Source organism: Lethenteron reissneri, chromosome 50 (assembly GCF_015708825.2).
Source record: "Lethenteron reissneri isolate LAM-NWPU_2019-01 chromosome 50, ASM1570882v1, whole genome shotgun sequence".
In the NCBI taxonomy this organism is placed as follows: Eukaryota; Metazoa; Chordata; class Hyperoartia; order Petromyzontiformes; family Petromyzontidae; genus Lethenteron; species Lethenteron reissneri.
Window position 1 is genome coordinate 8,440,750 of NC_083828.1, and position 5,803 is coordinate 8,446,552.

The window sequence follows — 5,803 nt, forward strand, 5'->3', positions numbered from 1 at the left end:
TGGCCGTGGTGGCTATGGATGTGGCCTGTGATCCAGGACTGTGGAGGCGAGGGTTGGTGGGTCACACACACACACACCCTCCACCCGTGGGCGTTGAGCTGCATACGCTTGGGTCGCCTGAATGCGGTACAGCAAATGCATGGGATAGAGTGTTGCTCCCTCGCATGCGTGGACCTCCTCCCGAGTGCTTCGGCTCTTCTCCAACATGTATACACGCTCATTAATTGGCTGAAAACATCTTTAATGTGTAGAGGATCACAGTGCTTCGGGTAATTGTCGGCAACCCGCTCACCGCCTTGGCTGTTGCCTTCCCCGCTATCTGTGGCTCTGCAGCAATCGTGAGATGCAATTTTCAAGAACGAGTGGTGAAGTATGGTCAAACCACCCCCCCACCCCCATGATCGACACGGTGTTGGGAGGGCCTTAATGCCTTAATCCAGCAGGCAGTGGATAAGGGGCTAGAGATCATTATAAATGATACATAGCACGTACACAACCTGTAAAGAGTTACATACGGACATATGTGAGATAAAAGCGGCACATGTTCAATGTAAGCGGTGATTACCCTTTTTTTGCTACGTTTAAGGGATGTTTAAAATGTTATTTGTTTTTCTCCCAAAAAAATGACAAAAGAAACCCAGCCCTGTATCAGGGCTTAATTTCTCATGGAATAATTCCCCCCCCTCCCCAAACCTACCCCACTCACTCCAGCGGGCTTCGGGGGGAGGGCAGGGAATATTTTCCGGAGTTCAGCCCCGGACAGCTCCGATTGAAATTAAGCCCCTTGCCCCATTCGTGGTACCATAGCACTGTGTGGACATACAGGCAGTCATCGACTTACGAACGACCGTACTAACGAACGCCCGTACTTACGGACCAGCTTCCATGAAACAAAAACAATCACAAATTAACGTCGATTTAGACAAACGCGAATTCGCAAAACTGAACCGTCGAACTACTTTGTTCAGAAGAGTGATCTTCCGCGACATATAACGAGCTTAACGATGCTTCCCTTATTCAACCGTAACACGTTTCATAACACTGACCCTACGGGAATTTAAAGACAGGGCGTTGTTGTGCTCCGACTTACGAACCGTTCCGACTTATGAACGGGTCTCAGGAACGACTTAAGTTCGTGATGCCATGACCGTCCGTATTGGGTAGTGAACAGAAGCGGCTACTTTTTTTAAAAATTATAAATTACAGCGAAGCATTTACTGCTGGCCTTAACGTTGCTGTGTCACTGCTGTAGGATTGATGCGTGCTTGTTGAAGGTGAAATATGGGGGGAAATGTAAATTTAGACTCACGAAATTCACTATTATTTCGCGGTATGCGTTAAATTTACACTTAAAAAAATAAGTTAACCAAATGTAGTCGCTTTAGAAAATGCATGTTCCGTATATCGAGTTTTTTTTTATTGCAGTTGTAAATTATCCTGCTGCAGACGAGATGAATAACCAATTGTCGAAGCGAATATTAAGCGTTCATCGCTAACGCACGCGTGCATTCACACTTTGCGGCATATATGGTAACGACTTGCACGTCCTGTTCACGTGTACAACGCCGCACATCCGACTCGCTAGGGACCGCGATGTATACACAAGCGGACATGAAAATGTTGAGTAACACCAATAATACATAGGTTTACTGGACAAGAATACTGGACGTGAAGGAAACCTTCCTTAATGCTACTGGGGCGCATCCACGCGAGATTAGGAAACACATTGTCCTGCGGAGGGAGCTGGTAGGAACGTTGGGTTGCTCGGTCAATGGCCAGGGTCAACGGCGGCGTGGTGTATTCCGCAAATATGGACGACTGTGAGGGCGGGCACAAGCCGGCGTGAGTAGGTTAAACGTTGAGTTTTATAAGGGCACGACGGGGTGACCAGCTCCTCCCTACCCAACCCCACCCCTCCCACCCAGCCCCACCCTCCCCACCCAGCCCCTCCCTGCACACAATAATCCCCTGTAGGCTGGTGTAACCAGGAGGTTCCTACCAGTATAACATTGCCGTAATATGATACACCTAAAGTAGCATTTGGGAACAGCTGTAATGGGCATGGCAGTAAATACTGCACTGAGTGTGGGCGGTTAATTGGCCAGGGTGGATATTTCATGGTCGGATATGCGACGTTGTACTGTCGAATTTTTTCATGCTTAAATCAAAATGAGCTAAAACTCCAATCGCTGTAACACTGGTAATGCAGTCAGATTTATATTCCATGATGATTTCAGTGTTAATTTCTATACAATATATATCCATCCATAACAGTGTGATTTATGAATGAGGTGAATTGTTGTTTCTTTCAAATGTAATGTCTCGTGTTTTAAAAAAGTTCATGTAAAACTAATTTTTTACAAACATATATAAAAGTGTGTTACATTTAAAAGCTAATTTTGTGTTCAGGATGATTTGTTATTTTTGTACACGAGCAAAAACGTAATTTTAACTACGCAGACCACTAACAATTACAAAGCTTACTCAAGCACTCCAGTTATTCTCCATTCGCAAAGAGACGCCCTTAAACAATATAACAATTGAAATGTGAATAAAAAAATAAAATTTGTTTCCAAAAAACTGCGTACAGCACTAGCTTTTCTCAACGCTGCAACACTCCTTCCATCACATTCAGATCCTCTGCTTTGCAACAACAAAAAAACTCCGCATGGCCGTTATTCTCTGGTTTAGAAGGCAATCCGGAACGTTGGACACAACACCAAACCTGTTCCTGGTGTCAATAGTTACCCAAGGTCCAGGCACAAACACACACACCTCCCGTATTCTACGACGTACTCCCCCATCTCATACTTTAAGGTACAGCAAAGGGTGGGGGCAGTGCGTCTGACAATCAGGAGTATACGGTATGTGTCATTATGGAAGTTAATGGCCAATACAAACAGACACCTACGTATGTACGGAGACTCCTCTACTTACGAGCATTCGACTTACGAACTTTCAGAGATACGAACAAATCTGTCCGTATGTCCAGTTCGGACCGAGAGTCGAAAAGTGCAACCGCCGCGCAATAGACGGCGATGGTGGCATCTACATGAGATTATGCAACTTTTAAAGCCATTTCCCGTTTTTAGTGTACATGTCGTACAACATGTATGGAATCTCGATTTAAAGCTTTCGTGACTGCAGGGATTCATCTTCTTGGTTCTTTCGGTAAAGTCACGTAGAAGGGAAATAATAAAATAATATTATATTATTATAATATTTTATTATGTTTTATTTTTATTATTTTATTATTTCCCTTCTACGTGACTTTACCGAAAGAACCAAGAAGATGTATGGAATCGACAGGAGTAAAGTCGGGTCTTACGAACAAATCGACTTACGAACAGACCGCTGGAACCTAACTCGTTTGTAAGTAGAGGAGTCCCTGTAAGTAGAACTTCGTTTGCACCATACGTAGCCAAACGTGCTAAAGGGTACGTTTCTCTTCGCTCGCACGGCCCCCCACAAGCGTGCTCATTCGCAAAACCAAAAAAAAAGCCTGATAAAAAACTGGAAACTGTGCAAAGGAATTCATCTTCTTGGTTCTTTCGGTAAAGTCACGTAGAAGGGAAATAATAGAATAATAAAAATAAAACAATAAAATAATTCTCACGACGTTTCGGCCACAACGCAAGCAGCCGTCCTCAGGTGAAGAACATGTCTGTCGGAAAGTGTCTTCAGACAGTGTCTTCAGACAGTGTCTTCAGACGCTGTCTTTCCGACAGATCTGTTCTTCACCTGAGGACGGCTGATGAATCCCTGCAGTCACGAAAGCTTGAAATCGAAATTGTGCAAAGGAACACGGAGAGATGCACGCGCGTGGGAATTCCATTGAAACGCAGACAGATAAAACCACGCGGTTCGGAGAATCGCACGGAAGTTGAAGACACCATTCAACCCGTGAAGCAAAAGTGGATGTGGGCAGGTCCCGGCGTCGACGGTTCAAGAATAGCCGCGAAGTGACAGCCAAGGAATTGGAGTGCGCCTGAGGGGTCATCGGTTCGAGGGGGCCACCGAGGAGATGGAGTGATGTCACTCTTCCTTTCGTACTGAAACGATGACAAGTTCTGAGAATTCCCGCGTATGCGATGACGATCAACAAGTCGCAGGGTCAGACTTTTGAAAGTTTTGGTATTTATCTCAATGGACCCGTATTTTCCCATTGGCCAGTTGTACGTGGCTCTGTCGAGATTTAAATATCCTCAGCGGATTAAAGTGTTCGTCAAGCATAGCCAACTGCAGGGAACCCCTTTGAACAGTGATAAGAGATTCACACAAAATACCGTATACCGAGAAATCGTCCAAAGTCGTTCATTTAATTTCATAAGTTAAGAAAATGTTCTTTATGTGCTACATTTCCTAATACAATTAACAATCATACTCTTAGGTTTTTTCGGTAAAGTCACGTAGGTAAAAAGATAAAATAAAAAGTAATAATAGAAAGAATAGAAATACAATTATTTTATTTCTATTACTTTTATTAATTTTAATTTTATTTTTTTACCTACGTGACTATGTAGGTAAAAAATAAAATTAATAAAAGTAATAATATAAATAAAATAATTGTATTTCTATTCTTTCTATTATTATTTTTATTAATTTTATTTTTTTACCTACGTGACTTTACGTAGGTAAAAAAATAAAATTAATAAAAGTAATAACATAAACAAAATAAAATTATTTTATTTCTATTCTTACTTTTATTAATTTTAATAATAAAAGTAATAATATAAATAAAATAAAATTATTTTATTTCTATTATTACTTTTATTAATTTTAATTTTATTTTTTTACCTACGTGACTTTACCGAAAAAACCTAAGAGTATGAATCCTTGCAGTCACGAAAGCTCCAAATCTAGAATTAACAATCACACAATAAAACGTTAATTTACATCTTTAATGTTACAGCTTCCGTCCTAGGATGGGCCAACAAGCTAGTATATATATACCGAGGACCCTGCACGGTTTAAAGGAGTTAGCTGCTCACAGTTTAATGGGGGCTAAACTTAAAACATGTTCTTGGGACAGAGTTCGCGGATGTCGGAGACCATCCGCGCTTAAGAGAAGTCGAGGTGGCCGAGATTAGAACTGGCACGGCTAAGATCCTGGGTTACAATCCAGGCAGCCGCCCATGATTGATCCGAGTCCTCAAGCGTAGGAAGCTGATGATGGTCTCAGATAAATCACCCAATGACCGCACACCCCCACCCCCCCCGCATTTAATTAAATTTGGTTATGACTCAAATTGCTCGATTCCCAGCTCTCAGAAGAATTTAAATTCAAATTTTGTCCGCCGTGCGAAATGGAAGTGCTGCCACCTACTGCATGCAACGTAAAAACTCACTGTCATCAACACTGCCCGAAGAAAAACCAATATGAATGAATGCATTAATAGGCGACGTTTCGGGAAATTGTTCTTGTGCACCATTTCCAACGCAGCAGCATCACCATCACCACCATCACCACCACCAAATAATAAGAATGCTACAGAGGTCGCTTGAAGGGATGTCGGTGGCAGCTCTGTGGGATCCACTTCTGCGGGCACGTCTCTAACATGAAGGGAAAATTCGGCGACGCGGCACAAGACAAGCAATGAACACGCACCGTGCACCGCTGACACACACCACAAATACTAACCGCGCACCACGGACACACACCCTGAACGCACACCACGGACACGCACCGTGCACCACAAACACGCACCGCGCACCACGTGTACAGCATGGTAGTTTGTTTATTCACCATTTTTATTGACAGTGTGATCCTGCATCTCAATGTGAGTGTATTGAAACAAGCGTC

The 5,803-nt window shown here is 42.9% G+C and overlaps 1 long non-coding RNA gene across 1 annotated transcript in view; it reads left to right on the forward strand.

Moving 5' to 3' along the window:
• The window catches only part of LOC133355186 (uncharacterized), a 6,406-nt gene extending 3,849 nt beyond the window's left edge, over positions 1 to 2,557 (forward strand). Inside the window, exon 3 of the long non-coding RNA XR_009756668.1 lies at positions 1 to 2,557. This exon is cut by the window's left edge and continues 823 nt beyond it. This is a non-coding gene — a long non-coding RNA (uncharacterized LOC133355186).
• Positions 2,558 to 5,803: the final 3,246 nt, after the last annotated feature.